Here is a 24,627-nt window from a genome sequence, read left to right on the forward strand (position 1 = left end):
TGAAAGAATCCAGGCTTAACAAAAAAGTGCAGTGATTGATTAGCAATGTCTGACATAGAAACAGGACTAGAGAGCAGTGAAATTGTCTTAACTCATATTAAATTATAATTAGCCTAGAACTGAATGCATAGCTTGTAAATCAAACAATAAACATAGGCTTATGATAGCCTCCAAGTCTAGGAGACATTCCCTACAGACACACACACACACACATACACACGCACACATGTACACATACACACACACACACAGAGTGGCTTCAGAATTTGTTCATCCTACAAAAGGATAATCCAGAATTTAAGTTGTCTGTTTTAGAGATCAAGAAACTGAAATAGAGAACCCCTACACTGATGGGCAAAAAACATTCAGATGGAATAGAGGTAAAGAATATAACTCAATCATTGTCATTGTCATTTTCCCTTAGCAACCAAGTTTGAAGCCAAATGTAAAAGAGGGAAGAGGGTATCTAGTGGAATCAGTAGTAACTGGTCTTTATCTAGTTAACTGTGTAAAATAAAAATGGGAGTTTAAAAAGTCATGAGGCTTTATTTTCTTCAGAGCAACATGGCAAGAATATCAATTGGGAGAACCAAGCCCCTCAGAGCTTCTCATCTTACCACGCCAGTATTCTAACAGATTTCCCTCTTCATCCGCACCATGAATGCCTTGGTCAGCTTCCCACCAAAAGCAAAACAAAAGAAAAACTAGGCAGGAAGAAAAAAAGTGCATGGCTGTTCAAGTAGAAATTTAAGCTGCTGTGAGTTTGTGCTAAGTGAGTGATCACAGTGATGGGGCACCATCAGTCAGAGCTGGCAATGCATTCTGGCTCCATCCTGGACCAAGGAGAGAGCAGGCGCTTTATGCATCCAACCTAAGTCACGGGGTGCTTCACTCTGCGGGTGAGACTTTCGGTCTCCCGGCCTCCTGAAAATGAAGTGCTCGCTCTCAGGGGAGCCTCCAGACCTGCCTTGCCTGTAACTATATACACACACATTTCATTCCTGGTGTTACTGGTGCAACACTTTATGCTTGAATGTGAGTAGTTGAAATGTGTACCACTAGCTTTTAGATAAATTATTTCCTAAAAACAATAATAACTCAAAAGAAAAAGATATCCTAAAAGAAGGCACTTCTAAATATTCCTCAATTCTATTTTTCCTCCTTAGGTTAAAGAGAATTAACTCTAGCTATCCTAAAGGGGGTTTAGCCAAGATGCCCAGCAATAGATTAATTAAAATCAATCGGGTCGGGCATGGCGGCTTATGCCTGTAATCCCAGCACTTTGGGAGGACGAGGCGGGCAGATCACCTGAGGTCAGAAGTTCGAGACCAGCCTGGCCAACATGGTGAAATCCCGTCTCTACTAAAAATACAAAAAATTAGCCAGGCATGGTGACACACACCTGTAGTCCCAGCTACTCGGGAGGCTGAGGCACGAGAATCGCTTGAATAGAGAGGTGAAGGTTGCAGTGAGCCTAGATCACGGCACTGTGCTCCAGCCTGGGCGACAGAGTGAGACTCTGTCTCAAAAAAAAGAAAAAAAGAAATCAATCATAGCTACCATTTTTTAGTCACAGATCCAGACAATTTGTCAATAAATTTTTAATTTTTTTAATTCAAGCTTCATGGCAATCCCATGAGATGATTCTTATCACACCCATTTTACAGATCAGGAAATAGAAACAGAGATGAGTGACTCGCCCACGGTCACACACCAGGGCCATACTAGGGTAAGGAAAGCAAGGCACCTGAGTGCAAAATTAAAGGAGATATGCACCCTCAGTGTTGTGCAAGGTTGTCACCTGAGTGTGACCACCTTAAAATGTACATCCTACAAGTACCCCTTGCCTCACCCTAGTGCTGTCCACATAACACAGTAGTGGCAGAGTTGGGATCCAAACAAAGGTCCGTCTGGTTCCAAAGCACTTGCTAAGCACTTGCTGACATCACCCCTCCTCTTGTAGGAACAAACAACTCTACCAATGATACTTGACTCCATAAGATAAGTCTCCACACCAGCACTCTTGAGACCTAAGACCACTGAAGGGGCTGCTTTAGTAACATGAACTCACCAGACTAGCATGGGGGGGTTTGGCAGGTTCACATCTTCACACATGTACACATGTACACATATGCACATCAACATCACAAAAAGCCCTCCCCTGCTATAAGATCACCAAGCATCAATAATATCAGAGAACACAGGGTAACCCAATATTTTAAAAGGAAAAAACATTTTTGTAACTGTTCCCAACATGAACAGGTGACTAAAAGAAATCTGCTCTATTTTTAGCCGAAGTTATTGATCAAATTGTTCCCAGAGAATATAGTACACATTTTATGTCAATGTAGCAATCAAAAACAAAGTTATGATTGAATACTATGCCCAACTCCCTGGCCTCAGCTTTACCCTGCTCCTGGCTTAAGCCATAAAACTTCTCATTGGTCATTAGAATAAAACACGTTTGTTTGGAACAGTAAGGTTGACTGCCATGAATCTCAACATCATTTCTGTGCACCAGAGAAGGAAGAATAGCTTAGACTTTTGCCTGCTAGAAAGCACTCCTCTCTGACCCATTGGGAGTAGGGAGTTGGTTGGGGGAGAGGATGTGTGGGAATTCTACAATGTCTGAGTTTGTCAAAATTACTCCAATTATGAGAGATATTACCCAAAATGGTCCTTTTCCCTTGCCAGCCACAATTTCCCATTGTAATTTTCATTTTCCTCTGAAAAGCATTTTTACCAAAAATAAAATGATATATTTATTCTGAAAATGGGTATCAGCCAGATGTTGAACATGACGCAGGCCTATTGGTCCTAATTGAGTTATTCTAATCCACATCTTTCAGAGCCACTGACCTTTTCTGAAGACAGTAAAGGCAGAGGTGAAGAAGGCAAACAGGGATGTGAGGAAAAACAAAGCTTTGATATACCACACGTTGGTGACATGCCAAACTTATAGCCTAGCAAAATTGACAGAGAAGCGGCCCTTAAATTTCTAATGCTGTTTTTTTCTTAGCTCGGCCTAAGAATACAATGAAATCATAATATTTCAGTTAGGGGTTCCATCATATGTATTGTATTTCCATCCTCTGCAGCAAAAGAACAGAGCACAGTGGAACTTGCACAGTAGAGAGGGTGACATTTTATCATTTTAATTCTTAAAGATTTATTTGAGCCCCACAGCTCCTGAGCATCACCTGGGCATTGGTTAGAAATGCAGTCTTCTGGTCTCTACTCCAGACCAACTGAATCAGAGACTGAATTTTACCAAGATTCCCAGGTGGGTCATCTACATGTTAAGTCTGGGAAGTGTCACGTTAACTCTAAGATCAGGGATGAAAAGGGAAGACATAATAAAAATAATAATAATCAGCCTACTGAAAATTACAATTTTCATAAATTTATTAAAGAGTTGTATCTGAATTGGTATCATCAGAATTGATAAGCTCTCAATAACAAAAACCCCTTGCCCTTTGCCTCAGACCATGAGCTCCTTACAGGCAGTGAAGGCATCTGTTTCATTTGGTACCCCTAGTTTCTAAGCCAAAGCACCTAGCACCCAGCACACAGCCAGTGCCAGATAAATATTTATTGAATAAAGAAGGAATGAATGAATTAATTGCATACTTTTCAATCACTGAGCACTTATTCAACAAATATTTATGAAGCACCAACAAACTGAAATATTGTGCTAGGTATGAGGAACACAAAAGTGAATCCTAAGCTTAATTTTATACTTTATATACTACACAGAAAGCACAGGCTTTGGGTTATACACAGCAAGAGGTGCACCCTACCCTTGTTACCACATCAACTCCTATAGTTCTGTTTCATTATCTACAGAATGGAAGAAAATACTCCTTAGGGTCTTTGTGAAAAGTAAGACAATGTAGATAAAATGGCAAGTGTGTGCTTATCATGTGATATAAGCCCCCAGAATAGTAGCTATTCTCACTGATACCATGTGTTCCTCAAAAAACATTTTTAATATTTTATCCCTTTGCAAAAATAGATATGAGTCAAAGCGATCTACAAATTCAATGCAATCACTATCAAAATCCCAAAGACACTTTTTACAGAAATAAAAAAAAAAGTTCTAAAATCTGTGTGGAAACACAAAGACCCTAAATAGCCAAAGCAATCTTGAGGAGAAAAAAAAAAGCTGGAAGCCCCACACTACCTGATCTCAAAGTCTACTACAAAGCTGTAATGAACAAAGCAGCATCTTAATGGCATAAAAACAAGACATATAGCTCAACGGAACAGAATTCAGAGCCCAGAAATAAATTTATACCTTTATGGTCAACTTGTTTTTGACAAGGATGCCAAGAACAAACAATGGGAAAATGACAGTCTCTTCAATAAATAATGTTGGGAAAACTGGATATTCACATTTAAAAGAATATAAGTGGACCCTTATCTTACCCCATATATAAAAATTAAATCAAAATGAATTAAAGAGTTGAATATAAGACTTGAAACTGTAAAAATAGGAAAAAAAAACCCGACATCAGTCATAACAAAGATTTTTTTAGCTATAACCCCAAAAGTACAGGTAACAAAAGCAAAAATAGACAAATGAAATTGCATAAAACTAAAAACTTCTTCACAGCAAAGGAAATAATGAAGTGAAGAGATAGCTTACAAAATGGAAGAAAATATTTGCAAAGCATACATCGGAACGGGGGTTAATACTCAATATATTTAAAGAATGCAAACAACTCAATAGCAAGAAAACAACCCAATTAAAAAGTGGGCAAACATTCTAGCCCCACAGGAGACAGCAAATCTGCTCACACACCCCACACATTGCTACTACAAGCAGTATCTATGAAAGCCATTGCACAAAGATTCTCTATAACCAAGAAACATATACAGAGTCTTTGCCACTGAAAGTACCTAGAGCTGAAACTAGATGACAATGAACTATAAGTCACATCCTCAGGGTAAAAAAAAAATTTTAAATACCCAATAAAATCAAAAATAAATTTAAGAATAATTAGAAGAAATAGTCTACCCACATAAGAAGAAACCAGAAAAAGTAATTCTGGCAATATGAAAAAATGCGGTTCTATAGCATCCCCAAAAGATCACATTAACTCTCCAGCAGTGGATCCAAACCAAATGAAATCTTTGAAATACCAGAGAAAGAATTCAAAAGGTTGATTATTAAGTTACTCAAGGTAATACAAGAGAAAGGTAAAAGCCAATATAAAGAAATTTTTTAAAAATTCAGGATATGAATGAAAACTTTTCTAAACAGATAGACATTTTCAATAAAAACCATCAGGGGAAGGGGCCAAGATGGCGGACTAGAAACGGTTGCAGTTGGAGGCTCCCACCAAGAAGAATGAAAATGGCAAGTGAATCCTGCACTGGCAACTGAGGTATCCAGTTTCTCTCATTGAGACGGACTAGGTGGTTGGTGGGACCCATGGAGAGAGAGGAAAATCAAAGGTGGTGCCACGGCCCACCCGGAAGCCACATGGGGCAAGGGGAGCTCCCACCCCCAGCCAAGGGAGGTGTTGAGTGATTATGCTACCTCACCCAGGAAACCATGCTTTTTCCACGGGTCTGTGCAACCTACAGATCAGGAGATCTCCCTCATGGGGCCATGCCACAAGGGCCTTGGGATCCAAGCACAGAGCTGTGCAGATTCTTGGTGGCCACTCAGCTGGAGGCTGCCTAAGACAACTGATTTCCTGAGGGAGGGGCGGCTGCCATCACTGCCGCTGTCTGCTACCTAAGATAACTGAGCTCCCCAGGGAAGAGGCAGTGGCCATCACCATGGCTGCCTTCAGCCTAAGACAACTGAGCTCCCAGAGGGAAGGGGCAGCAGCCATTATGGCAGTTCCAGTCTGCTGACTTTCCCCTGCCAGTGCCAGGGAGACTGAACGGTTTGGAGTCAGGAGGAATACCCCAAGTGCACCACAACAGCTGTGGCAGATCATGGCCAGACTGCCTCTTTAGGCTGGACCCTGACCTATCCCTTTTTACCAGGCTGGGACTCCCTGCAGGATTTTCAGCAACTCCAGCCAGGGGTTTAGGGACAGAATTCTGATCTCCCTGGGACTGAGCCCCTGGGGAGAGGGGCAGCCATGGTATCCACAGATCAGCAAACTTAGTCTTTCCTCCTGCTGGCTCTGAGGACTCCAGGCAGTCCAGACAAGTGGGATTCCCAACAGCGCAGCACACCCGCTCTGCCAGGAGGTAGCTGGAATGCTTCGTTAAGCAGGTCCCAGAACCCGTGCCTCCTGACTGGGTGAGACCCCTCAACAGGGGTCACCACACACCTTATACAGTAGCATTCCTGCTGGTATTAGTTGGTGCCTGTGACAGTTAATACTGAGTGTCAACTTGATTGGATTGAAGGATGCAAAGTATTGATCCTGAGTGTGTTTGTGAGGGCCTTGCCAAAGGAGATTAACATTTGAGTCAGTGGTCTGGGGAAGGCAGACCCACCCTTAATCTGGTGGGCACCATCTAATCAGCTGCCAGCAAATATAAAGCAGGCAGAAAAAATGTGAAAAGGCGAGACTAGCCAAGCCTCCCAGCCTACATCTTTCTCCCATGCTGGATGCTCCCTGACCTTGAACATCAGACTCCAAGTTCTTCAGTTTTGAGACTGACTGGCTCCCTTTGCTCCTCAGGCTTGCAGACAGCCTATTGTGGGACTTTGTGATAGTGTAAGTACATACTTAATAAGCTCCTGTCTATCTATCTATCTATACACAAACGATACATATAGATAGATAGATATAGATATATATCCTATTAGTTCTGTCTCTTAGAGAACCCTGACTAATACAGATTTTGCTACCAGGAGTAGGGTGTTTGTTGCTTGATATGATTAGACCCCAAAATGCTAAGGACTCTACTTCTAATAGTATGGAGAACACTGGTAGTCCTTGGCGTGAACTGTTTAGAAAGTTATGCAAAATAAATTAATTTGACACTCTTGATTCACTGCTCATGAGAGGCAGAGTTTAGTGACTCTATACATAACACCTTTGGCCATATGTGGAGAACGAAGGAACATAATGAAGCTGGTTGGTTGCTCCTAAGTTCAGTGGACAAAACAATGAAAGAAAATGAAGAACTCAGGGATTCTGTCTCCCGGCTTCAGAAGCAGATACTGAGCCTCAAATCTGCTAAGATTGCCCTGAGTGAGAGTCTTATCTCCTATAGGCAAAGAGCTGAAATTGTGGAAAAACAGACACAAGCTCTTATCATGCAAGTGGCTGACCTGCAATGAAAGGTGCATGCACAGCCTCACCAGGTGTATATTGTTAAAGTGAGGGCATTGGTTGCAAAAGAATGGGACCCTGCAACTTGGAATGGGGACATGTGCGAGGACCCTGATGAAGCTGGGGTCACTGAGTTTGTAAACTCTGATGAACCTTTTTTGCCAGAAGGAACAGCCCAATCCAGGCAGGACTACAAATGGTCCAGACCCCTCAGGAATGGATGTTTGGGTCACTCCACCAGGAAAAAAACCACGACCTGCTGAGGAGCTTGCTGAAGGCAAAGAGAATGCAGAATGGGCAGTAGGAGAAGGTAGTCATCAATACCAACTACGACCATGTGACCAGCTGCAGAAATGAGGACTATATATATTATGAATATTTCCTCCTTCTTTTATTAAAAAACATGTTTGTGCATGTATACACTTGTCCTAAGAAAATATCTTCATTTTATTTCCTCTTCCTTTATCATGTGATGTAAGTTTATTGACTTCATATAGGCATTTAAGTATCATTAACTTTCTGTAACAGTATTTGGGTTGGGGATTGCTGCAGTTCCAGTTGCATGAAGGATAGTTGTATCATGTTAGGCATAATTATGACCTTATTATTGTCTTTATTTGAAGATTATGTATGATCGCAGGAGATGTGTATGGGTTCAAGTTGACAAGGGGTGGACTTGTGATGGTTAATACTGAGTGTCAACTTGATTGGATTAAAGGATGCAAAGTATTGATCCTGGGTGTGTCTGTGAGGGTGCAGCCAAAGGAGATTAACATTTGAGTCAGTGGGCTGGGGAAGGCAGACCCACCCTTAATCAGTCACCAGCAAATATAACACAGGCAGAAAAAATGTGATAAGGTGAGACTGGCCTAGCCTCCTAGCCTACATCTTTCTCCTGTGCTGGATGCTTCCTGCCCTCAAACATAAGATTCTAAGTTCTTCAGTTTTGAGACTTGGAGTGGCTGTCCTTGCTTCTCAAGCTTGCAGACAGCCTATTGTGGGAACTTGTGATCGTCTAAGTTAATCTTTTATATATATATATATAAATATATATAAATATATATATAAATATATATACACATATATGTATACATATATATATATATATATCTCCTATTAGTTCAGTCCTGTTAGAGAACGCTGACTAATACAGTGCCCCTCTGGGATGCAGATCCCAGAGGAAAGAGCAGGAAGCCATCTTTGCTGTTCTGCAGCCTCCACTGGTGACACCTCTAGGTGCAGGAGGGACCCAGGTGAGGGTGAATAGGATCTGAAGTGGACCTCCAGCAAACCACAGCAGCCCTGCAGAAAAGGGGCCTGACTGTTAAAAGAAAAGCAAGCAAATGGAAAGCAACAACAACAGCATCAACAAATAAGTCCCCACAAAAAAACCATCCCAAGGTCAGCAGCCTTAAACATTGAAGCTAGATAAACTCACGAAGAAGAAAGAGAATCAATGAAAAAAATACCAGAAACTAAAAAAGCCAGAGTGCCTCTTCTCCTCCAAACGATTGCAACACCTCTCCAGCAAGGGCACAAAACTGCACAGAGGCTGAGATAGATGAATTGACAAAAGTAGGCTGCAGAAAGTGAGTAATAATGAAATTTGCAGAGCTAAAGGAGCACGTTCTCACCCAATGCAAAGAAGCTAAGAACGATGGTGAAACATTACAAGAGCTGTTATCCAGAATAGCCAGTTTAGAAAGGAACATAAATGAGCTGATGGAGCTGAAAAACACAACACAAGAACTTTACAATGCAACCACAAGTATCAATAGCTGAATAGACCAAGCAGAGGAAAGAATTTCAGAGCTTGGAGATTATCTGGCTAAAATAAGACAGGTACACAAGATTAGAGAAAAATAAATAAAAAGGAATGAAGAAAACTTCTGATAAGTATGGGATTATGTAAAAAGACTGAACTTATGACTGATTGGGGTACCTGAAAGAGACTTGAAGAATGGAATCAAGTTGGAAAACATAATTCAGGATATCAACCAGGAGAGCTTTCCCAACCTAGCAAGACAGGCCAGCATTCAAATTGAAAAAGGTAAGATACTCCCTGAGAAGATCAACCCCAAGACACATAATCATCAGATTTCCCAAGGTCAAAATGAAGGAAAAAATGTTAAGGGCTGCCAGAGAGAAAGGCAAGGTAACCTCAAAAGGAAGTCCATCAGGCTGACAATGGACCTATCAGTGGAAAACCTACAAGCCAGAGGAGATTGAGGACCAATATTCAACATTGTTAAAGAAAATAATTTCCAACCCAGAATTTTATATCCAACCAAACTAAGCTTCATGAGTGAAAGAGAAATAAAATCCTTTTCAGACAAGCAAATGCCGAAGGAATTTATCACCACCATGTCTGCCTTACAAGAGCTTTTGTAAGAAGTACAAAAAATAGAAAGGAAAAACTGGTACCAGCCACTGCAAAAACACACTGAAGTACAAAGACCAATGATACTATAAAGAAACTGCATCAACTAATGCACAAAATAACCAGCTGGCATCATGATGACAGGATCAAATTCACACATAACAATATTAACCTTAAATGTAAAGGGGCTAAATGCTCCAATTAAAAGACACAGAATCACAAGCTGGATCAAGTCAGGACCCATCCATGTGCTGTATTCAAGAGACCCACCTCTCATCCAAAGATCACAGGCTCGAAATAAAGGGATAGAGGAAAATTTACCAAGCAAATGGAAAGCATAAAAAAGCAGGGGTTGCAATCCTGGTTTCTGACAAAACAGTCTTTAAACCAACAAAGATAAAAAAAGCCAAAAAGGGCATTACATAATGGTAAAGGGATCAACTCAACAAGAAAAGCTAACTATCCTAAATATATATGCACCCATCACAGGAGCACCCAGATTCATAAAACAAGTTCTTAGAGACCTACAAAGAAAGGTAGACTCCCACACAATAACAGAGGGAGACTTTAACATCCTACTGTCAGTATTAGACAGATCATTGAGACAGAAAATTAACACGGATATTCAAAACTTGGACTCAGCTCAGGATCAAGTGGACATGATAGATATCTACAGAATTCTCCACCCCAAATCAACAGAATATACATTATTCTTGTCACCACATGGCACTTACTCTAAAACTGATCACATAATTGGAAGTAAAACACTCCTCAGCAAATGCAAAAGAACTGAAATCATAACAAACAGTCTTTCAGACCACAGTGCAATCATATTAGAACTCAAGATTAAGAAACCCACTCAAAACCATACAACTACATGGAAATTGAACAACCTGCTCCTGAATGACTCCTGGGTAAATAATGAAATTAAGGCAGAAATCAAGTTCTTTGAAACCAATGAGAACAAAGACACAATGGAATCTCTGGGACACAGCTAAGGCAGTGTTAAGAGGGAAATTTTTAGCACTAAATGTCCACATCAAAAGTGAAAAAGATCTTAAATCAACACCCTAACATCACAACTAAAAGAATTAGAGAATGAGGAGCAAACAAACCCCAAAGCTAGCAGAAGACAAGAAATTACTAAGATCAGAGTGGAACTGAAGGAGACAGTGACACACACACACACACACACAAAAACTTCAAAAATCAATGAATCCAGGAACTGTTTTCTTGAAAAAAATAATAAAATTAAATAAAATAGACTAGCTAGACCAATAAGGAAGAAAAAATAGAAGAATCAAATAGACACAATTAAAAATGATAAAGAAGATATCACCACCACCTCCACAGAAATAGAAACAGCCATCAGACAATACTATAAACACATCTATGCAAATAAACTAGAAAATATAGAAGGCATATATAAATTCCTGGACACATACACCCTGCCAAGACCAAATCAGCAAGAAATTAAATCTCTTAATAGACCAATAAAATGTTCTGAAATTGAGGCAGTAATGAATAGCCTACCAGCCAAAAAAACAAAAAAAACAAAACAAAAACAAAAAAAACACCAGGACTAGACAGATTTACATCTGAATTGTACTAGAAATACAAAAAGGAGCTGGTATCATTTCTTCTGAAACAATTCCAAACAATTGAAATGGAGGGACTCCTCCATAACTTATTTTATGAGGTCAGCATCATGCATCATCCTGATTCCAAAACCTGGCAGAGATACAACAATAGAAGAAAACTTCAGGCCAATATCCCTGATGAACATCGATGTAAAAATCCTCAATAAAATACTGGCAAACCGAATGCAGCAGCACATCAAAAAGCTTATCTGCCATGACCAAGTGGGCTTCATCCCCAGGATGCAAGCCTGGTTCAACATACACTAATCAATAAATGTAACTCATCACATAAACAGAAATAAAGACAGAAACCATATTACTATCTCAATAGATGCAGAAAAGCTTTTGATAAAATTCAACATCCCTTCATGTTAAAAAACTCTCTATAAACAAGGTATTGATGGAACATACTTTAAAATAATAAGAGCCATTTATGACAAATCCACAGCCAATATTATACTGAATGGGCAAAAACTGGAAGTGTTCCCCTTGAAAACTGGGCAAAACAAGGATGGCCTCTCTCACCACTCCTATTAAACATAGTGTTAGAAATTCTCACCAGGGCAATCAGGCAAGAAAAAGAAATAAAGGTATTCAAATAGGAAGAGAGGAAGTCAAACTGTCTCTGTTTGCAGATTACATAATCCTATATCTAGAAAACCCCATTGCCTCAGCCCCAAAGTTTCTTAAGCTGATAAGCAACGTCAGCAAAGTCTCAGGATACAAAATCAATGTGCAAAAATCACAAGCATTCCTATATACCAACAATAGACAAGCAGAGATCCAAATCATGAATGAACTCCCATTCACAATTGTTACAAAGAGAACAAAATACCTAAGAATACAGATTAAAAGGGAAATGAAGACCTCTTCAAGGAGAATCTAAACCACTGCTCAAGGAACTCAGAGAGGACACAAATGGAAAAACATTGCATGCTCATGGATAGAAAGAATCAATATCATGATAATGGGTAGTAAGGGCCATTTTCTGTAAAGTAATTTATAGATTCAATGCTATTCCCACTAAAAAACCATTGACATTCCTCATAGAGGAAAAAAACTACTTTAAAATTCATAAGGAAACAAAAAAGAGCTTGTATAGTCAAGACAATCCTAAGCAAAAAGAACAAAACTAAAGACATCACATTACCCGACTTCAAACTCTACTACAAGGCTACAGTGACAAAAACAGTATGGTAATGATACAAAAAGAGACACATAAACCAATGGAACAGAATAGAGATCTCAGAAATAAGACCACATGTATGAGTTTATTCTCATATGCTGCTATAAAGAAATGCCTGAGAGCGGGTAGTTTATAAAGGAAATAGATTTAATTGACTTACAGTTCCTTAGGGCTGGGGAGGCCTCAGGAAATTTACAACCATGACAGAAGAGGAAGCAAACATGTTCTTCTTCATGTGGCGGCATGAAGAAGAAGAATCAGAGCCAAGTGAAGGGGGAAGCCCCTAACAAAACCATCAGGTCTTGTGAGAACTTACTCACTGTCACAAGAATAGCATGGTAGAAACTGCCCTCGGGATTCAATGACCTCCCAAAGGGGCCTCCCATGACAATGTGGGCATTAGGGGAACTACAATTCAAGATGCGATTTGGGTGGGGACACAGCCCAACTATTTCATTCTGCCCCTGCCACCTACCAAAACTCAGGTCCTCACATTTTAAAACACAATTGTGCCCTTCCAAAAGTACCCCAAAGTCTTAACTCTTTCCAGCATTAACTCAAAAGTCCAAGTCCAAAGTCTCGTCTGAGACAAGGCAAGTCCCTTTCATCTACTAGCCTGTAAAATCTAAAGAAAGTTAGTTACTTCCTAGACACAATGGGAGTACAGGCATTGGGTAAATACACCCATTTCAAATGGAAGAAATTGGCCAAAACAAAAGGACTACAGGCCCCATGCAAGTCCTAAGAGGAAGGAGTGCTAAGAGGAAGGTTTATAGCACTAAATACCTATATCAAAAAGCATAAAAGTTCACAAAGTGGCAACCTCATGTCACACCTCAAGGAACTAGGGAAACAAGAACACACCAAACCCAAAGCTAGCAGAAGAAAAGAAATAACAAAGATCAAAGAAGAACCTCATTTGGTTGAAACCAAAAACATTGAAACAAAAAAAAATACAAAAGTTCAATGAAACAAAAAGTTGGTTCTTTGAAAAGGTAAGCACATCTATAGAACACTAGCTAGATTAACCAAGAAGATAGTTTAACTCAAGCTCAATTAGAAATGAAAATAGGAGGCCAGGCATGGTAGCTCATGCCTGTAGTCCCAGCATTTTGGGAGGCTGAGGCAGGCAGATCACTTAAGATCAGGAGTTCAAGACCAGCCTGGGAAACATGGTGAAACCCCATCTAAAAATTAGCCAGGCATGGTGGCATGTGCCTGTATTCCCAGCTACCGAGGCAGGAGGAGCGCTTGAGTCCAGGAGGCAGAGGTGGCAGTGAGGCAAGATCGTGCCACTATACTCCAGCCTGGGTGGCCGAGTGAGACAAAGAAAGAGAGAGAGAGAGAAAGGTAGGGAGGGAGGGAGGGAAGAAAGAAAGAAAAAAGAAAGAAAGAAAGAAAGAAGAAAATGGACATATTACAACTGACATCACAAATACGAAAGATCACTTGAGACTCTTTTTTTTTTTTTTTTCTTTTATTGTAATTATTATTATTATTATTATTATACTTTAGGTTTTATGGTACATGTGCCCAATGTGCAGGTAAGTTACATATGTATACATGTGCCATGCTGGTGCACTGCACCCACCAACTCGTCATCTAGCATTAGGTATATTTCCCAATGTTATCCCTCCCCCCTCCCCTCAACCCACAACAGTCCCTGAAGTGTGATGTTCCCCTTCCTGTGTCCATGTGTTCTCATTGTTCAATTCCCACCTATGAGTGAGAATATGCGGTGTTTGGTTTTTTGTTCTTGCGATAGTTTACTGAGAATGATGATTTCCAATTTCATCCATGTCCCTACAAAGGACATGAACTCATCATTTTTTATGGCTGCATAGTATTCCATGGTGTAGATGTACCACATTTTCTTAATCCAGTCTATCATTGTTGGACATTTGGGTTGGTTCCAAGTCTTTGCTATTGTGAATAATGCGGCAATAAACATACGTGTGCATGTGTCTTTATAGCAGCATGATTTATAGTCCTTTGGGTATATACCCAGTAATGGGATGGCTGGGTCGAATGGAATTTCTAGTTCTAGATCCCTGAGGAATCGCCACACTGACTTCCACAAGGGTTGAACTAGTTTACAGTCCCACCAACAGTGTCCAAGTGTTCCTATTTCTCCACATCCTCTCCAGCACCTGTTGTTTCCTGACTTTTTAATGATCGCCATTCTAACTGGTGTGAGATGGTATCTCATTGTGGTTTTGATTTGCATTTCTCTGATGGCCAGTGATGGTGAGCATTTTTTCATGTGTCTTTTGGCTGCATAAATGTCTTCTTTTGAGAAGTGTCTGTTCATGTCCTTCGCCCACTTTTTGATGGGGTTGTTTGTTTTTTTCTTGTAAATTTGTTGGAGTTCATCGTAGATTCTGGATATTAGCCCTTTGTCAGATGAGTAGGTTGCGAAAATTTTCTCCCATTTTGTAGGTTGCCTGTTCACTCTGATGGTAGTTTCCTTTGCTGTGCAGAAGCTCTTTAGTTTAATTAGATCCCATTTGTCAATTTTGGCTTTTGTTGCCATTGCTTTTGGTGTTTTAGACATGAAGTCCTTGCCCATGCCTATGTCCTGAATGGTATTGCCTAGGTTTTCTTCTAGGGTTTTTATGGTTTTAGGTCTAACATTTAAGTCTTTAATCCATCTTGAATTGATTTTTGTATAAGGTGTAAGGAAGGGATCCAGTTTCAGCTTTCTACATATGGCTAGCCAGTTTTCCCAGCACCATTTATTAAATAGGGAATCCTTTCCCCATTTCTTGTTTTTCTCAGGTTTGTCAAAGATCAGATGGTTGTAGATATGTGGCATTATTTCTGACGGCTCTGTTCTGTTCCATTGATCTATATCTCTGTTTTGGTACCAGTACCATGCTGTTTTGGTTACTGTAGCCTTGTAGTATAGTTTGAAGTCAGGTAGCGTGATGCCTCCAGCTTTGTTCTTTTGGCTTAGGATTGACTTGGCGATGCGGGCTCTTTTTTGGTTCCATATGAACTTTAAAGTAGTTTTTTCCAATTCTGTGAAGAAAGTCATTGGTAGCTTGATGGGGATGGCATTGAATCTGTAAATTACCTTGGGAAGGATGGCCATTTTCATGATATTGATTCTTCCTACCCATGAGCATGGAATGTTCTTCCATTTGTTTGTATCCTCTTTTATTTCCTTGAGCAGTGGTTTGTAGTTCTCCTTGAAGAGGTCTTTCACATCCCTTGTAAGTTGGATTCCTAGGTATTTTATTCTCTTTGAAGCAATTGTGAATGGGAGTTCACTCATGATTTGGCTCTCTGTTTGTCTGTTATTGATGTATAAGAATGCTTGTGATTTTTGCACATTGATTTTGTATCCTGAGACTTTGCTGAAGTTGCTTATCAGCTTAAGGAGATTTTGGGCTGAGACAATGGGGTTTTCTAGATATACTATCATGTCATCTGCAAACAGGGCCAATTTGACTTCCTCTTTTCCTAATTGAATACCCTTGATTTCCTTCTCCTGCCTAATTGCCCTGGCCAGAACTTCCAACACTATGTTGAATAGAAGTGGCGAGAGAGGGCATCCCTGTCTTGTGCCAGTTTTCAAAGGGAATGCTTTCAGTTTTTGCCCATTCAGTATGATATTGGCTGTGGGTTTGTCATAAATAGCTCTTATTATTTTGAGATACGTCCCATCAATTCCTAATTTATTGAGAGTTTTTAGCATGAAGGGTTGTTGAATTTTGTCAAAGGCCTTTTCTGCATCTATTGAGATAATCATGTGGTTTTTGTCTTTGGTTCTGTTTATATGCTGGATTACATTTATTGATTTGCGTATATTGAACCAGCCTTGCATCCCAGGGATGAAGCCCACTTGATCATGGTGGATAAGCTTTTTGATGTGCTGCTGGATTCTGTTTGCCAGTATTTTATTGAGGATTTTTGCATCAATGTTCATCAAGGATATTGGTCTAAAATTCTCTTTTTTGGTTGTGTCTCTGCCAGGCTTTGGTATCAGGATGATGCTGGCCTCATAAAATGAGTTAGGGAGGATTCCCTCTTTTTCTATTGATTGGAATAGTTTCAGAAGGAATGGTACCAGCTCCTCCTTGTACCTCTGGTAGAATTCGGCTCTGAACCCATCTGGTCCTGGACTTTTTTTGGTTGGTAAGCTATTGATTATTGCCATAATTTCAGCTCCTGTTATTGGTCTATTCAGAGATTGAACTTCTTCTTGGTTTAGTCTTGGGAGGGTGTATGTGTTGAGGAATTTATCCATTTCTTCTAGATTTTCTAGTTTATTTGCATAGAGGTGTTTGTAATATTCTCTGATGGTAGTTTGTATTTCTGTGGGATCGGTGGTGATATCCCCTTTATCATTTTTTATTGCATCTATTTGATTCTTCTCTCTTTTTTTCTTTATTAATCTTGCTAGCGGTCTATCAATTTTGTTGATCCTTTCAAAAAACCAGCTCCTGGATTCATTGATTTTTTGAAGGGTTTTTTGTGTCTCTATTTCCTTCAGTTCTGCTCTGATTTTAGTTATTTCTTGCCTTCTGCTAGCTTTTGAATGTGTTTGCTCTTGCTTTTCTAGTTCTTTTAATTGTGATGTTAGGGTGTCAATTTTGGATCTTTCCTGCTTTCTCTTGTGGGCATTTAGTGCTATAAATTTCCCTCTACACACTGCTTTGAATGCATCCCAGAGATTCTGGTATGTTGTGTCTTGGTTCTCATTGGTTTCAAAGAACATCTTTATTTCTGCTTTCATTTCGTTATGTACCCAGTAGTCATTCAGGAGCAGGTTGTTCAGTTTCCACGTAGTTGAGTGGTTTTGAGTGAGATTCTTAATCCTGAGTTCTAGCTTGATTGCACTGTGATCTGAGAGATAGTTTGTTACAATTTCTGTTCTTTTACATTTATTGAGGAGAGCTTTACTTCCAAGGATATGGTCAATTTTGGAATAGGTGTGGTGTGGTGCTGAAAAAGATGTATATTCTGTTGATCTGGGGTGGAGAGTTCTGTAGATGTCTATTAGGTCTGCTTGGTGCAGAGCTGAGTTCAATTCCTGGGTATCCTTGTTGACTTTCTGTCTCGTTGATCTGTCTAATGTTGACAGTGGGGTGTTAAAGTCTCCCATTATTAATGTGTGGGAGTCTAAGTCTCTTTGTAGGTCACTCAGGACTTGCTTTATGAATCTGGGTGCTCCTGTATTGGGTGCATATATATTTAGGATAGTTAGCTCTTCTTGTTGAATTAATCCCTTTACCATTATGTAATGGCCTTCTTTGTCTCTTTTGATCTTTGTTGGTTTAAAGTCTGTTTTATCAGAGACTAGGATTGCAACCCCTGCCTTTTTTTGTTTTCCATTTGCTTGGTAGATCTTCCTCCATCCTTTTATTTTGAGCCTATGTGTGTCTCTGCACGTGAGATGGGTTTCCTGAATACAGCACACTGATGGGTCTTGAGTCTTTATCCAATTTGCCAGTCTGTGTCTTTTAATTGGACCATTTAGTCCATTTACATTTAAAGTTAATATTGTTATGTGTGAATTTGATCCTGTCATTATGATGTTAGCTCGACGTTTTGCTTGTTAGTTGATGCAGTCTCTTCCTAGTCTCAATGGTCTTTACATTTCGGTATGATTTTGCAGTGGCTGGTACCGGTTGTGCCTTTCCATGTTTAGCGCTTCCTTCAAGAGCTCTTTTAGGGCAGGCCTGGTGGTGACAAAATCTCTCAGCATTTGCTTGTCTGTAAAGTATTTTATTTCTCCTTCACTTATGAAGCTTAGTTTGGCAGGATATGAAATTCTGGGTTGAAAATTCTTTTCTTTAAGAATGTTGAATATTGGCCCCCACTCTCTTCTGGCTTGTAGGGTTTCTGCCGAGAGATCCGCTGTTAGTCTGATGGGCTTCCCTTTGATGGTAACCCGTCCTTTCTCTCTGGCTGCCCTTAACATTTTTTCCTTCATTTCAACTTTGGTGAATCTGACAATTATGTGTCTTGGAGTTGCTCTTCTCGAGGAGTATCTTTGTGGCGTTCTCTGTATTTCCTGAATCTGAATGTTGGCCTGCCTTGCTAGATTGGGGAAGTTCTCCTGGATAATATCCTGCAGAGTGTTTTCCAACTTGTTTCCATTCTCCCCATCACTTTCAGGTACACCAATCAGACGTAGATTTGGTCTTTCACATAGTCCCACATTTCTTGGAGGCTTTGCTCGTTTCTTTTTATTCTTTTTTCTCTAAACTTCCCTTCTCGCTTCATTTCATTCATTTCATCTTCCAGGGCTGATACCCTTTCTTCCATTTGATCGCATCGGCTCCTGAGGCTTCTGCATTCTTCACGTAGTTCTCGAGCCTTGGTTTTCAGCTCCATCAGCTCCTTTAAGCACTTCTCTGTATTGGTTATTCTAGTTATACATTCTTCTAAATTTTTTTCAAAGTTTTCAACTTCTTTGCCTTTGGATTGAATATCCTCCCGTAGCTCGGAGTAATTTGATCGTCTGAAGCCTTCTTCTCTCAGCTCGTCAAAGTCATTCTCCGTCCAGCTTTGTTCCGTTGCCGGTGAGGAACTGCGTTCCTTTGGAGGAGGAGAGGTACTCTGGTTTTTAGAGTTTCCAGTTTTTCTGCTCTGTTTTTTCCCCATCTTTGTGGTTTTATCTACTTTTGGTCTTTGATGATGGTGATGTACAGATGGGTTTTTGGATCACCTCTATGCACACAAACTAGAAAACCTAGAGGAAATGGATAAATTCTTGGATACACACAACACGCCCCCCCACCACCAGCTTGAATTAGGAAGAAATAGAAATTCTGAACAGATTAATAACAAGCAGTGAGATTGAATTAGTAATAAAAAAAAACTGCCAACAACAACAACAACAACAAAAAAGCAGGACCAGACTGATTCACAGCTGAATTCTACCAGACAGTCAAAGAAAAATTGATACTGATTCTACAGAAATAATTCTGTAAGACTGAGAAGAAGAGAATCCTTTTTAACTCATTCTATGAAGCCAGTATCACCCAAATACAAAAGCCAGGAAAGGACATTAAAAAAAACAAAACTACAGACCGATATACCTTATGAATACAGATGCAAAAAATCCTCAACAAAATACTAGCAAACCAAATCCAATGGCACATCAAGAAGATAATTCACTATGATCAAATGGGTTTCATCTCAGGGATGCAGGGACAGTTCAACATATGCAAATCAACAAATGTGATTCATTACATAAACAGAATTAAAAACAAAAACCATATGATTATCTCAATAGATGCAAAAAAAGCATTCAATAAAATCCAGCATCCCTTTATAATAAAAATAAACTTAGCATAGATGACATACCTCAAAATAACACCTCAATAAACTAAGCATAGATGACATACCTCAAAATAATAAAAGCCATATATGACAAACCCACAGCCCACATCATACTCAATAGGCAAAAGTTGAAACTATTTACCCTAAAAACTGGAACAAGACATGGATGCCCACTTTCAACATTTCTATTCAACATATTAGCTTGGTGCAGAAGTAATTGTGGTTTCTGCCATTACTTTTAATGGCAACCTAAAATAGTACTGAAAGTCCTAGTCAGAGCAATCAGGCCAGAGAAAGAAAGGACATCTGAATTGGAAAAGAGGAAGTCAAACCATCTCTGTTTGCTGATGATATGATCTTATATCTAAAAACTCCTAAAGATTCCTCCAAAAGACTCCCTAATCTGATAAATGAATTCAGTAAAGTCTCAGATTACAAAATTAATGTACAGAAATCAATAGCATTGCTATACATCAACAATGACCAAGCTAAGAGTCAAATCAAGAGCTCAGTCCCTTTTACAATAGCAACAAAAAATTAAATACACTTAACCAAGGAGGCGAAAGATATCTACAAGGAGAACTACAACACACAGCTGAAAGAAATCATAGATGACACAAACAAATGAAAATACTTTCCATGCTCATGGATTGGAAGAATCAATATCATGACAATGACCATACTTCCCATAGCAATCTACAGATTTGATGCAATTTCTATCAAAATGTTAACATCATTTTTTACAGAATTAGAAAAACACTGCTGAAATTCATATAGAACAAAAAAAGAGCCTGAATAGCCAAAGCAATCCTAAGCTGAAAGAACAAATCTGGAAGCATCACATTACCTGACTTCAAATTATACTACAAGGCTATAGTTACCAAAACAGCATGATACTGGCATAAAAGTAGATACATACACCAATGGAACAGAATCAAAAACCCAGAAATAAAGCCAAATACTTACAACCAACTGATCTTCAACAAAGCATACAAAAACATAAATGGAGAAATGGACACCGTATTCAATAAATGGTCCTGGGAAAAGTGGATGGCCACATGTACAAGAATGAAACTGAATCTCTGTCTATCACCATACTCGAAAATTAACTCAAGATAGATTAAAGACTTAAATTTAAGACCTGAAACTATAAAAATTCTACAAGAAATCCTAAGAAAAAGTCTTTTGGACATTGGGCTAGGCAAAGAATTTATGCCTAAGGCCCCAAATGCAAATATAACAAAAATAAATAAATAAATAAATGGGATCTAATTAAATTAAAAAGCTCTGCTCAGCAAAAGAAATAAGCATCAAAGTAAACAGACAAGCTACAGAATGGAAGAAAATATTTGCAAATTATGCATCTGATGAAGGACTAATATCTAGAATCTAAAAAGGAACCCAAACAAATCAGCAAAAAAAAAAAAATCCCATTAAAAGGTGGACAAATGACATGAATAGATACTCCTCGAATGAAGATACACAAATGGCTAACAAATATGGAAAAAAAAAAAGACACTCAACATCACTAATCACCAGGGAAATGCAAATTAAAACCACAATAAGATACGACCTTACCCCAGCCAGAATGGCTATTTCTAAAAAGTCAAAAAGAAAACAATAGATGTTGGTGGGAACATGCTGAAAAGGGAATGCGTAATACACAGTTAGTGGGAATGTAAATCAGTACAACCTGTATGAAAAACAGTATGCAGATTTCTCAAAGAACTGAAAGTAGATCTACCATTTGATCCAGCAATCCCACTACTGGGTATCTACCCAAAGAAAAAGAAGTTACTATAACAAAAAGATAACTGCATGCATACGTTTATCACAGCATAATTCACAGTTGCAAAGATATGGAATCAAGTTAAGCGCCCATCAATCAATAAGTGGATAAAGAAAACGTAGTATATATACGTCATAGAATACTGCTCAGCCATAAAAAAGAATGAAATCATGTATTTTGCATCAACTTGGATGGAACTGGAGACCCTTATTCTAAGTGAAGTATCTCAGGAATGAAAAACCAAATACCACATATTCTTACTTATAAGTGGGAACTGAGCTGTGGGTACACAAAGGCATACAGAGTTGTATGATGAACATTGGAGACTCAGAAAAGGGGAGGCCAGGAGGAGGGTGAGGTATGAAAAACTACCTATTGGGTACAAGGTACACCACTTGGATGATGAGTATGCTAAAATCCCATGGTGCACCACTATACAATTCATCCATGTAACCAAAAACCACTTGTACTCTAACAGCTATTAAATTGAAAACTTAAAATAATTTTAAAATAAAACAAAATGAAAAAGTAAATAAAAAGTGTGTGAAGCACTGGAATGTCTATTTAAGTATAGAAATGTCTATTTCTCAAGAGAAGACATATAAATATTCAACAAGTATATGAAAAAATGTTCAACATCATTAATCATTAGGGAAACGCAAATTAAAAGTGCAATGAGATATCACTTCACGCCCCTTATAATGGCTTTTATCAAAAAGAAAAAGGGTGTTGTTAAGAATGTGATGATAAAGGATCCCTTGTTCATTGTTATTGGGTGTAAGTACAGCCATTATGGAAACAGTACAGAGGTTTCTCAAAAAAATGAAAAACAGAACTACCATATGATTCAGCAGTCCTACTTCTGAAGGAAATAAAATCAGTATGTCAAAAAGATAGCTATACACACTCCTATGTTCATTGCAACACTATTCACAATACATAAGATATGGACACAACTTAAGTGTCCATCAGTGGATAAATGGATAAAGCATATGTGGTATATAAACACAATGGAATACTATTCAGCCTAAGAAAAGAAGGAAGTCTTGTCATTTGCCACAAAATGAATGAACCTGCAGTACATTACATTAAGTGAAATAAGACAGGCACAGAAAGGCAAATATTGTATGACCTCACTCACATGTGAACTCTAAAAAAGGTCAACTTACAGAAGCAGAGCATAGACTGATTGTCATCAGAAGCTGGGAAAGAGGGCAAATAGGTGCTTGTCACAGGGTACAAAGTTTCAGTTAGGATGAGTAAGTTCTGGAGATCTATTGTACAGCATGGTGACTACAGATAATAAATAACGTAGAGTGTATTTGGAAATTGCCGAGAGTGTAGACTATAAATATTCTCACCACACACAAAAAAAGATAAGTATGGGAGGTGATGGATATTTTAATTAATTTGACTTAATCATCCCACAATATGTGTGTGTGTGGAAACATCACATTGTACCCCAAAAATATATATGATTTTTAATTGTTAATTATTAATAAATAAAAGTCCATATACTTCACAAATCAATTCTCTTTTTAAGGTAAAGTCAGTTTCATAGTGGTCCACCTTTGAGAGAATAACATTTGGAATTCTAAGGGAAATGGACAGACTTATCAAATGTCACCCAAAGACCATGGCTTGAAAGTAGCACAGAAGCATGGGGAAACCCAAAGTTAGACTAAGTGTGGAGAGCAGAGCATCTCTCATCTGCTGGTGGTGGAGTTTCTTGACACATGGCTATAGCAACAGATCAAGTCACCCTTCCATAGATCTGCCACCTCCCAGAGAAATACAACTTCCATCAATTTACGTTATCACGATGGGAGAAGGGAAATCTTTTCCAGCAATTTTTGGGTGTAACTCTGCAAATGGATGTCACAACACATGAAATGGGAAACTGTTTAATTACTGCTGTTAGCTCTGATACCTTCTTTCTACAGCTTCCTCACCAAGACCAAGCCAAAATAACTTAGCCCTAGCAGATCAAGAAAAACAGCCAGCTCGAAATAGCCTCAGCCCTTCCCTAGCACAACCTTCTAATATTCATGTGCTAGACCCTGGATGCTTCTAACTACCCCACACAGCCAGGCATTTCTCTGCCTTATGAACATTCACTGTTTCCAGGGCTCCCTTGAAACACATTCCAGGAAGTATACCCCATAGATGCCCTGATGTTGTGTTTTTCAATCAATGTTCAAACAAACCAAGACATTTTTGTGCACTAGTTACGAATGTGCTCTCTGGAGTCATACTGGCTGTACCTCATCAGCTATGTGACCTTAGAAAAACGATTTAACAGGCCGGGCACGGTGGCTCACACCTGTAATCCCAGAGCAGAGCACTTTGGGAGGCCGAGGAGGGCGGATCACGAGGTCAGGAGATTGAGACCATCCTGGCTAACACGGTGAAACTCCGTCTCTTCTAAAAATACAAAAAAAATTAGCCGGGCATGGTGGCGGGCGCCTGTAGTCCCAGCTACTCGGGAGGCTGAGGCAGGAGAATGGCGTGAACCCGGGAGGTGGAGCTTGCCGTGAGCCGAGATCACACCGCTGCACTCCAGCCTGGGCGACAGAGCAAGACTCCATCTCAAAAAAAAAAAAAAGAAAAATGATTTAACATCTCTGTGTCTCAGTTTGACTATGAGTAAAGTAAGGATAATAGGAGCATCTAACAATAGCATAATTTTCAAAGAAAATTTAAAAATGTGACACATACAAATATAGATTGCATAGTTGTCAAAGCTCTAACTCAGTAAGTAGGAAACCAACAGGGTAAAAGTAGTTCAAAGAGCATTTGAAGAACTGACATTTTATAGACACTAGAATATCAGAATAAGATTGTTAGATTAGATACAAAACTGGTTAATGTCATATAGGAAATATGTTCCTAAACATTGGAGTTATCTTTTCCACTAGACAGAAAACATTTCCATCTCTATCAGACAAAAACCTACACATTGATGAATAACTTAAAGAGTCTGGGCCCTATTTAGTCAATAGTAAGTGACATACAGGTACACACCCTACAGTTGCACTGTTAAATATGGTAACCACTAACCTCATGTAGCTGCTTAAATTAAAATA

The sequence above is a fragment of the Pongo pygmaeus genome, chromosome 3 (assembly GCF_028885625.2).
Source record: "Pongo pygmaeus isolate AG05252 chromosome 3, NHGRI_mPonPyg2-v2.0_pri, whole genome shotgun sequence".
In the NCBI taxonomy this organism is placed as follows: Eukaryota; Metazoa; Chordata; class Mammalia; order Primates; family Hominidae; genus Pongo; species Pongo pygmaeus.